This window comes from Malania oleifera, chromosome 6 (assembly GCF_029873635.1).
Source record: "Malania oleifera isolate guangnan ecotype guangnan chromosome 6, ASM2987363v1, whole genome shotgun sequence".
Taxonomy (NCBI): domain Eukaryota; kingdom Viridiplantae; phylum Streptophyta; class Magnoliopsida; order Santalales; family Ximeniaceae; genus Malania; species Malania oleifera.
The window spans coordinates 34,286,988-34,299,154 of NC_080422.1; the positions used below are offsets into that span (position 1 = coordinate 34,286,988).

The 12,167-nt window shown below is 38.7% G+C and overlaps 1 non-coding gene across 1 annotated transcript; it reads left to right on the plus strand.

Annotated features, from left to right (window-relative positions):
• The first annotated feature begins 3,848 nt into the window (after window positions 1–3,848).
• Window positions 3,849–3,955, plus strand: LOC131159010 (small nucleolar RNA R71). The gene has a single exon (XR_009137624.1). It is a non-coding gene; the product is annotated as a small nucleolar RNA R71 (small nucleolar RNA).
• Window positions 3,956–12,167: the final 8,212 nt, after the last annotated feature.

Sequence of the window (12,167 nt, forward strand, 5' to 3'; positions counted from 1 at the left end):
AACTCAACCTTTAAGATGTTTTTCAATGGTAGCTCCTAACATCTTGAAATATTTCCCATACGTTGGCACTGGTCACAAGTTTTCACCAAAGTGTAACCATCACGAAAAATAGAAGGCCAAAAGAAGCCACTTTGAAGTACCTTAGCTGCTGTCTCCAAAGTGTCCTCCATATGATGAGGAATGGCAATGATGAAGAATGGCTTGCATCTCTTCTTCGGGCACACATCTTCGAATGATTTGATCAGGGCATCTTTTGAATAGTAAAGGCTCATCCCAAAGATAATATTTCACATCATGTAGAAACTTCTTGCGTTGATGGTATGTAAGATCTGGTGGCAATACTATGCAAGCTAGGTAGTTTACAATATCAGCGTACCAAGGAAGTTTGATCTCACATGCGAATAACTGCTTATTAGGGAATGCTTCTTAGATCATTGAACCTGGTCTTACTTCCTCTTGCTCTAACTGAGAGAGATGATCAGCAACTAAATTTTTGCTCCCTTTCTTATCGCGAACCTCCAAGTCAAATTCTTGCAGAAGCAGGATCCAATAAATCAACCTAGGCTTGGCATCCTTCTTGTCAAACAAATAGCGAAGTGTTGCATGATCAGTGAACACTATCACCTTTGTACCAATAAGGTAAGACCGAAATTTATCACAAGCGAACACCACAACAAGCATCTCCTTCTCAGTTGTTGTATAATTTAATTGAGCATCATTCAATGTCCTGCTTGAATAATATATGGCCCTAAACAATTTGTCTTGCCTTTGTCCTAGCACTGCTCCAATTGCAAAGTCACTGGCATCACACATGACTTCAAAAAGTTGACTCCAATAAGGTGCAGTCATAACTGGTGCTGAAATTAGTTTCTCCTTGATTGCGTTAAAGGCCTGCAAACAAACATCATTAAAGTCAAATGCAGAATTTTTTTCAAGAAGATTACATAAAAGTTTAGAGAGTTTAGAAAAATCCTTTCTAAACCGTCTGTAAAATCCCGCATGTCCCAGAAAACTTCTAATTCCTTTCACATTCTTTGGAGGTGGTAGTTTTTCTATGATTGCAATTTTAGCTTGATCAAATTCAATTCCTTTAGATGACACTCTATGGCTAAGCACGATCCCTTTTTGAACCATGAAATGACACTTCTCCTAGTTTAGGACTAGATTTTTATCTTCACATCTTTGCAAAACAAGGGTTAAAGTATGCAAACAATGATCAAAAGATGTACTAACAACTGAAAAATCATCCATGAAAATTTCCATTATCTCTCTTCCACCATATCAAAAAAGATAGCCATCATGCAACGTTGAAATGTCGCCAGGGTATTGCACAATCTGAAAGGCATCCTCCTAAAAGCAAATGTTCCATAAGGGCATGTGAATGTTGTTTTCTCCTGATCCTCAGGGGCTATGGCAATCTGATTATACCCTAAATAACCATCTAAGAAGCAATGATAGGAATTTCCGGCCAATCAATCCAGCATTTGATCAATGAAGGGGAGTGGAAAATGATCCTTCCTTGTTGCTTTATTCAACTTGAGGTAATCCATACATTCACACCACCCCATGACTACTCTTGTAGGAATAAACTCATTGTTGTCATTTATCACCACTGTCATTCCACCTTTCTTTGGCACAACCTGCAATGGACTTATCCATGAGCTGTCTGAAATAGCATAAATAATTCCAGCATCGAGGAGTTTTAAAATTTCAGCTCTCCCAACTTCCTTCATTGCTGGATTTAATCATCTTGGGTGCTCGATTGACGGTTTGTAAAGTTCCTCCATTAAAATCTTGTGCATGCAAATTGAAGGACTTATACCTTTTATGTCAGAAATAGTCCATCCCAAGGCTATCCTATGCTCCCTCAACACACGCAACAACTTTTCCTCTTCTTTTGATGTGAATGATGCAGCGAAAATCACTGGAAAGGTGTCATTATCCCCTAAAAACACATAGAGAAGATGCTCAGGTAATTGCTTCAACTTTGGAGTTTTTTCTGCATCTTTTCTTTAGAAATTCCAGAATCCGTCTTTGCCACCATAGGTTGTATCCTCCCCACTTCATTGCTAACTGTTGTAACCTGCTGCAAAGCTCCCAAAGCAAATACATAGTGTAGAAATTCCTTACTAGCAAAAGGTAAATCATATTCGCAAACAGTAGAATTATTAAAATCATAAGCATGAGATGAAGTAGTGATACACCATTCTAGATGATCGGCTGGTACAACTTCTTGAAAGGCTTCTTCTATACATTGTCATGTGACATCTACTTGAAAGCAAGTGCTTGGATCTTCTGGGAATCTTATGGCTTGGTAGATGTTGAACATGACCTCTTCCTTGTTTACTCTCAATGTGAGCTCACCCTTTTGAACATCAATTAATGCCCTTCCAATGGCCAAGAATGGTTGGCCAAGAATTAGTGGCACTTCATAGTCTTCCTCCATATCTAACACCACAAAATGAATTTGTCCACCTTTACCAATACGTATTATATGATTCCATGTGGATACTTGATGGATCGGTCTGCTTGTTGCAAAGAAATGGTTGTTTGTTTCATCTCTCCAAGTCCCAATTTCTTGCAAATAGAAAGTGGCATAAGATTAATGCTAGCACCAAGATCACATAAAACTTTATCAAAAAACGAATTTCCAATAATGCAAGGCAACGTAAAACTCCCTCGATCTTTTAATTTTTGAGGTAATTTATTTTAAAGAATAGCACTACACTCCTTGGTAAGCTTCATTGTTTTGAACTCCTCTAACCTTCTTTTCTTAGAAATGATGTCCTTTAAGAATTTGACATAATTTGGCGTTTGTTCCAAGGCATCTACAAAAGGAATATTTATGTGAATTTTCTTGAAAATATCCAAAAACTTAGAAAATTGCTTGTCTAATTTTTGTTTTTGAAAACGTTGAGGATAAGGAAGTGGAGTAGAAAGAATAGGAGGATTGTCAGGAAATGAAATTGCTGGTGACGTGTCAGTCTCTCTTGGTGTGTCATCCACCATCTCCTCTTCTTCCACTTTATTCTTGCTAACCATTATTTTCAGATGTAGGGGTGGACATGGTTTCCTTTGTTGGTGACTTCTCAATTTCTTTTCCACTCCTAAGTGTGATGACCTTGCATTGTTCCTTAGGATTCACTTCTATGTTGCTAGGAAAAGTTCCTCTTTGTTGGGAATTCATAGTCGTGGCCAGTTGCCCAATTTGCATTTCAAGGTTCTTCATAGTGGCTCCCATATTGTTGCAATGAGTCTTGATGTTGTCTAGCCATGCATTTGTCTTTTTAAACCCTGCTTTTGTCTCCTCAATAAAAGATATCATGGCATCCTTGAGTGACATCTTCTTCTCACTTTATTGACTATCAAATCTTGCAAGAGGATGTAGCACATTCCTTGTATTTTCATAAGAAAAATTCTCATGATTTCAAAGCCCTAGATGATAATATTGTGGCAAAGGATGACCACGATAATTGTAGTTCCAATTATTGATGTATTGAACCTGTTCTTGACTCGCTCCATTGCTTGGATATGTCCTACTCGTGGCTGCCACATATTCTGCACCTTGTGGTATCCTATGGGTTGTCAAAGCTGAAATCTGATGGGATAGAGAAGCGACTTGAGCTGAAAGTGTAGCAAACGGCTCCAATTCATGAATTCCAACAACTTTCTTAGCCATAGTTCTTTCAGTTGGCCATTGATAGTTATTTGAGGCCATTTCTTCCAAAAGAGCAGTAGCACCCTCAGGTATCTTTGACATCAAAGTTCTGCTAGATGCAGCATCAACTAAAGTCCACGTTTGCCCATTCAATCCATTATAGAACATCTAAATCTACAACCAATCCGGCAATCCATGTTGTGGGCAGCGTCGAATAAAATCCTTATACCTTTCCCATGCTTCATAGAGTGATCAAAATCATGTTGCTTGAATTGACCAATCTCACTCCTCCTGAGTTGAGCTATTTTAATAGGTGGAAAGAATTTAGTTGGAAATTTTTCTACCATGTCCTACCAATTCATGATACTCCTAGGTTGTAAAGATTGTAGCCAACCTCTTGCTTTGTCCTTCAAAGAAAAAGGGAATAATCTCAGTCTAATGATGTCTTCAGTAACACCATTGATCTTCATAGTGTCACAAATCTCTATAAACATCGCCATATGGATATTGGGATCATCAAGTGGCGATCCACTAAATTGGGCTTGCTGCACCATGCTGATTAATGCGGGTTTGAGTTCAAAATTGTTGGCATTAATGGGTGGGTATCTGATACCCGAATAGTTGTCATTCACAATTGGCCATACATAATCCTTCAAGGTGCATGACTGCGCATTATCTTTTCCGTTCTCCATGGCTAGTACGCTCTTTTTCCTTAGTACTCTAAGCATTCTTTCAATCTTCGGATCAAAAAGAATAATGGCACGTGTTCTAGCACTACACATACAACATAAAAAACACACCAGAAATACAGAAAAATAAAATAAAATAAAAAGAAAATAAATAGATAAAAATATAAAAATAAAATTCTAAATTAAAGTCAAGATTACTTTGCATCGATATTGGAAAAAATAAGAAAACCTTAATCCCCGGCAACGGCACCAAAAACTTGATCGGTGCAAAACTACAAGTGCATAGTATCGTAGTTTTATAATATAATGATGTGTATAGTATCGTCCTCAGCGATTGATGTCTTAATTTTAACAAATACCGAATTTATAATAACCTTGATTTTGTTTAGAAAAATTAATAATTTTAGACTGTGAAATTTAAACAAAGCTACTTTAAATAAACTATTCAAGAGAATTTAAAACTGGGTGCCGCTTATCAAATTACTGACGATGAAAACTTCTAGGAAACCAATTTCACCTAATTTCTCACTATGCTTTACTCATTTAGCCAATTCAAATTTGTATTCTTTATTTGTTAGCAAATCTCCAATTTTTCCAAAAGCCTCTTTCGATAATCTATTAGAACCTATTCTTGTTTATTATTTAACATACGATTATGCAAATTAATAACGCAAGAACGCAATAAGGCTCTCGATTTTTAATGCTACGTAGGTTCATACAAGACTTTCGATCTATATATTTACCTACACTGAATTATCCAAGATCTATTCTATAATCCCCCCTTTCGGTAACAAATCACAAGACTAATATCATTTAATTAATGGCCAGTTAATTAAAAGCATTAAGCGCAGAATAACTCAAACAAACATTAATGAAAACTACTTCAGATTAGCATCAAAGAGTAAGCATAGTTTGAAATTGGTTACATCGTTTTCCTAGAATACAAAAATTAGTTCATTATGAAAATTAAATTCAACATAACATATTTAACCATATTTTCTTCTATTTGGAGCGTACGGGAAAAATCAACACTCGTAGCACCGTCATCGCTCGCCATGAACACCCCGAGCACCGCTGTTGTTCACTACCTTCCGATTCCAAAAAGATTTTAATTTTCTATGCGCCACCTTTAAATGACTCCAAGTGTTGGAGATACAACCACATTTCCATATCAGCGCACTAGCATGCACCTCTCAACGCACAGCAAGGAAACCACCCAATTGCCCCATATTCCATTGGAATCTCAAGCTAACATAATGGCTGAGTTGGCAGGATAAAGTTGTAATTTTCAATCAAGTTGCTGTCCGTCCTTGCCTATATATTTGGGCCTGTTCATTGTGTACAGATACTGAATATAATGAATCGTAGAGATGAATTTATGCGTCTGTGTTTCTCTTTAGCCTTTTATCATATTCTCTTATGCATTTCTTTTCACTTTAACATGGTATTAGAGCATCTCTTTGGACTCACGTCCCGATCCAATACTCAGTAGACTCCATAGCCACCACCTCCGATTCAGATTCCTCCTTTCCTCTACCTTCTCCTCCTCCACTCCCTCCACCTCCATCCCCTACCCTTCCACCTTTTCCTATTTCCTCTCACTTCATCACAACTAAACTTACCATCAACAACTACCTTCTTTGGAAGACTCAAATGGTTCCCTTCTTGAAGGGTCATCAACTCTTTGGCTTTCTTGAGGGCTCCTTCTCTCCGCCTCCTTCCCAGCTTCAAGGCAAATCGAATCCTGACTATCAGCGATGGGTTCAGCAAGATCAGCTACTGATATCCACTCTCACTGCGTCTCTTTCTAACTCTATTCTGGCTCAAGTGATTGACTATACCTCTTCCTGTGATATTTGGAAGACTCTACGACATCTATTTGCTACCAAGTCCTCGATTCATGTTGTTCACACTCAGTACCAGTTAGCAACGTTGAAGAAGGGCCCTAAACCTGTCTCCGATTGCTTCGATCATGCTAAAAAATTGGCTTCGGCCCTGTCTGCGGCTGGCCATCCACTCACTGACTCTGCGTTCTCTATCTACCTCCTTGCTAGACTTGGTTCTGAGTATGAGTCGCTTGTCATCTCCTTGACTACCCGTCCAGAGTCTCTTTCTTCCCATCAGATCTATAGTTATCTCTTAAACCATGAGTCTCGCTTAAATCAACAAACTCAAGCTCTCCTATCTTCCACACCTTTGGCTGCCAACTCCACTTCTGTTCGAACTCCCTCCCCATCAGGGCACTCCCGTGGCTGTCACTTCAATTCATATCGTGCGGGTCGGTGAGGTCGTGGCTCCGATCGAGGTTTTTGTCCTTCTCACAGTACCTCAGATTCCTCTCGTCCTCAATGTCAGGTGTGTAACAAGTACGAACTTACAGCCCGAACCTGCTATTACCACTTTGATTAAGCGTATCAATCACCACCTCCATCTTTTCTTGTGGCCAACAATACTACCTTCTTTGCACCTTCGCCTCCGACAAATACCTGGTTTCCAGATATGGCTGCCACACACCATTTCACTTCAAACTTTGGGAATCTCAATCTGGATTCAGTTTCGTATCAAGGGTTCAATCAAGTCAGCATTGGCGATGGATCCTCCTTACCTATTCAACATACTGGCTTTACTCACTTGAAAACCTGCTCTGGCAATTTTCTTCTAACCAATTTATTTCATGTTCCTGCTATTACTCGCAATCTTCTCTCTGTTCGTCAATTTTTTCGTGGCAATAATGTTTTCTATTAATTTTATCCATCTTGTTTTGTTGTGAAGGATTCACGTTCTCGGGAGGTGCTTCTCAAGGCTCCCATTAAAGATGGCTTGTATGCCTTGTCGGTTGATGTAGCGCCTTCAACCTCTACGCCTCAAGAATTTCTTGCTCTTCGATCCACTGCTCATCTATGGCACTCACACCTTGATTATCCCTCCTCTCGCACTACGTCCCTGGTTCTTCATCAGTTTAATCTCCCGTTATCCTCCAGCATCAACTTTGGGCACTGTCTAGCTTGCTTCTTCACCTAAGCTCATGCGCTTCCACACCCAGCCTCGCCATTTCGATCATAGCAACCGTTTTAGCTTCTGTTCATGGATGTTTGGGGTCCTGCGCCAACTCCTTCCACGAATAACTCTCGCTATTATCTGTTCATTGTTGATGATTTTTCCAAATTTCTTTGGCTTTTTCCTATGCAATTAAAATCCAATGTATCTCGCATAGTGGTAGCTTTCCTTTAATTTGTTCGCAACACTTTCAATGCTAATATCATTGCAATTCAAACTGATTGGGGTGGTGAATTTCACCCTTTAAAATCTATTTTCCAATCCCATGGCATTTCACATCGAATCACGTGTCGTGGCTCTCATCAACAAAATGGAAGTGTTGAACGTCGTCACCGTCACATTGTCGAAATTGGCTTATCATTATTATCCCATTCATCTGTTCCGCAATCATACTGGGTTGATGCTTTTCAAACTGCTACTCTCCTCATAAATTGCATGCCCACACCCCTCCTAAAGATTAGATCTCCCTACGAAATTTTGTTGCACAAGGTACTGGATTACGCATTCCTTCGTGTCTTTGGCTCAGCCTGTTGGTCCAATATTCGGCCCTACAACAAATGCAAAATGGATTACCGTTTAACATGCTGTGTCTTCTTGGGATATAGCCCAGATCATAAAGCTTACAAATGCCTCCATATTCCATCAGGTCGGTTGTATTTGTCACGAGGTGTTATCTTCAATGAAAACGAATTTCCTTTTTCCAGACCCACGATTTTACCTTCATCTTCTGGTCACTCTCAGCCCAATATCCCAATTCCAATTCCTGCCCTTGTGTTTGGCTCAGCTACTCCTCTTTCCTCTCCTGGCCCATTACTCTCTTCCGTGCCCACTTTGCCTGGCCCACCTTGCCCTAACTCTCCTTTCATTTCTCCCCTTCTCACATCGTCACCCACTGCAAACCAAATCCCATCACCCCCTCCCTTCAGTCCTTCTTATTCCATGGTGACAAGATCTAAATCTCAGTCCCTTCAGCCACTTTGTCATACCGATGGTACCATTCCATGGCCATCTAAACCCTTTGTCCCTCTTACTGTGATGGCTGCGTCCTTTTTAATTCCCGAAGAACCCCAGTCCTTCACCGAGGCGCCTAAACACTCTGCTTGGCGCGCTGCTGTGTTTGCTGAAATTGCTACGCTTCTTCACAATCAAACCTGGGATCTTGTTCCATTTTCTTAAAATTTGAATTTGCTTGGCTCAAAGTGGATTTTCAAAACTAAGCGCAAAGTGTATGGCTCCCTTCAAAGGTGCAAAGCTCGCCTTGTAGCTCAAGGATTTCATCAGCGGCTATGTTTTGATTACCATGAAACCTTTAGTCCGGTAGTTAAGCTAGCTACAATTCGTCTTCTTCTCTCCCTTGTGGTCTCTTCACATTGGGAGTTGCATCAACTTGACATTCAAAATGCCTTCCTGCACAGGGATCTTGAGGAAGCTGTCTACATGAAACAACCCCTTAGGTTTGTGAATCCTGAATTCCCCTCATATGTCTGTAAGTTATGTTGGCCTTACAAGGCTTAAAATCTTGTTATTTTGTTTTGATGCCAACAAACAAGTGGAATTTAACATATTTGTGTGAGTAATGTTATTTCAGAGCTCATATATGAAAAAGTAAGGTCAAAGTGCTCACAAGGATCAAATGAAGCTTAAATGAGCCAAAGCATGGATTTAAAGATGATATATTAAACCTTGAAGAATATGAGGTCATGCATGATTTGTTGAAGCCAAGGAAAATTTAAAGTAAAAAGAGCCAAAGAAAAGCAAAGTGATAGAGCTCAAAGAATATTAAAGCTTGAAGACCAAGAAAGAGCCAAAGCGAGCATGAAGACTTGAGTGTTTAGAATGTTAATGTCTTAGAAGTCTCATGTAAGTGCTTTAATGTTTAAAATATAGTTTGAAATATTATGAAACTCTTAGTTTAACTTCTTGGACCTAGATACCTTTTAAAATAATTGGAAAATATTTTTATAAGGTCAAAAATTATTTTAAAAAGGTTAGAATCATTTTTGGAATGAAAAGCACCAAAAAGAGTTTTTCCAAATGCTGTCAGTTTTTATACATCCGAATTGAGGTGAATTTTTCTCTATCAAAAACTCGTTATTTTAAAGTGTTTTCAACATGGTAGGATTTTCTATTAGCTTTCTTTTGACACCAAGAACACTTAATTTAGAGTTATATAGAAAAAGTTATGGCCAAAATACTGAAGCGGGGTCACAGCTGTCAGTCATCTGAACACTGTTCACAAGAGGAACTTTAGCTGTTTGAACAGCACATAGAACCACCTCAGACGTCTGAAGTCAGACGTCTGAACTTGACACTTCCGATATCTAAAGATTTTCTAGGATAAAACTAAAACAAGCAGTAGCTGTTCAGACCTCTGAACTCGACACTTCAGTCATCTGAACCCGACACTTCAGACATCTGAACCCTTACTTCAGACATCTAATCCCGTGTCCAGTTCATTTTTTAAAGGGTTTCAGGAACTTCAGATGATTGAACTCGAATCTTCAGACATTTGAACACTGTTCAACGGGCAAATTTTTTAAAAATCTAATATTTTAAAATATAACTGTTGGGCTCCAAATTTTCTAACAATTTGGGAAACTCTCTAAGGAAACTTTAGCAACATGGAAACAAGTTTGAAAGCCTACAAATACATGGTTTTGCAAATCAAAATATATCCAAGAATTGAAAAATCTATTTTGAGAAGCTAAAAGCACTCTTATTCTTCCAAAGTTCTTTTCCTCACTTATTGCAAATCTCTTTTGTTGAGATATTCCGAAGTGCTAATCCTTCATTCTTCGATTTCCTACTACTAATTCTCATCTAAGAAGGATATTGGTGAATTCTACACTTAAGCTTCATTGTATTTCATATTGATATTTTACATTCAAGTATATAGTGCTGAAAATTGTACTAACTTGCTCGTTAAGAGAGTATACTTGTACGCAGATCTTATCTTGTATTTCTTGTAGTTCTTTGATGTTCCAAGGATTGTTTGGATCATTGGCTAAGTAAGGGGATATTGCTTAGAGAGGCGGGCTCTAGCCTAAAGGAGTGACCGAACGACTGGACATCGTTTGGAGAGGCAGGCTCTAGCCTAAGTGAAGGAGTGTTTGAGCGTGGGGTATCGCTTGTAATTAGGTTTTGTTTCACCCGTCAATGAAACAGGTTTATTGAATTCTTTGATGGTTTGCCAAAGGCGAGGACGTAGGCTGGGTATAAGTCGAACCTCGTAAAAATTTCCATCTCACTCTCTCTTTCCCTATTCTTTATTTTCAGTGCATATTTAAATTGCGTGGATGGTTTAAATTTGAAAATCCTATAAACTACATATATTTGGAAATCAAACAAACTTAAGGTTTAATTTTGATTTGGGTTGCGGAAACCGAAAGGGATTACGTTGGTTACACCATATCTTACGGAAACCATACAGGAGTACGTTACTTGGATAACATCCCAAAGATAAATTTACCAAGAGTTTATTTGAGTTCTAAAAATTTGGAAAGAGTGATTGGATTCATTTATACAGGGCTTTACACCAGCAAGCATAAATTCTCATTCACTACAGGGCTTGGTTCAAATTTGGCTAATATCAACAAACAACCATTTTGAGTTTTTATATTACATAAGTGTTGTGTATTGGCTTGTTTGTTTGCTTTCTAATTACAGTTGATTGGTTTGGTTAAATGATTGGATGTTTGTATGGTTAAGGATTAAATAAAGAAACTTAGTTCTTGAGTGCTTAACAAATTAAACAAATAAGTCACAAATTGGTTAAAAGAAATAAAATATGTTTAAGAATTCTAAAAAGGAATTAAAAGAAATTTTAAAAGCCAATTCCCCCCCCCCCTCTTGGGAAGCTATTCCTAATTTCAAGTTAAAAAAATCTCTCTATGGTCTTAAACAGGCTCCTTGGGCCTGGTTTACAAAGCTATGTGATAAACTCATTTCTTTTGGTTTCAAATGCCCTCGTTTTGACTCTTCTCTTTTTATCATGCGTACTGCTTCAGCCAATTTATTTGTTTTAGTCTATGTCGATGATTTGGTAATTATGGACTCTAATTCTTCTTTCATTTCCAATCTAATTTAGTTTTTACAATCTCAATTTCCCGTCAAAGATCTTGGCTCCCTAAGTTACTTTCTCGGCATTGAAGTTCATCGCACCTGTGAGGGGCTGTTTATTTCTCAACAGAAATATATCACTGATCTTCTTTCTTGTACCAACATGCACCTTTCAAAACCTGTGTCCACACCAATGTCCAACTCTGACAAACTCACTGCCATGGGTGGTTGCTCATTTGATGATCCTCACTGGTATAGAAGTGTTGTTGGAAGCCTTCAATACTTATCTTTCACTAGACCAAACATTTCCTTTGTTGTCAATCGTGTTTGTCAGTATATGCACTCTCCTTGCATTCCCCACTAGACCGCTGTTAAGAGGATCCTTCGCTATCTCAATCACACCCATCACCATGGCTTATTCTTCTTTGTTTCCTCCTCTCCTTCCCTATTTGCCTTCTTTGATGCTGACTGGGCCGAGCGTCTTGATGATCATCGATCCACGAGTGGTTTTTGTCTCTATTTTGGTTCTCATCTCCTCTATTGGGGCTCAAAGAAACAACCGACTTTTGCTCGGTCATCCACAGAAGCTGAATATAAATCTGTTGCTAACACCACCTATGAGCTCCTTTGGTTGCAGTCTCTCCTGTCGGAACTTGGTATCTCGCTCACTCATCCACCAACTCTCAGATGTGATAACATTGGCG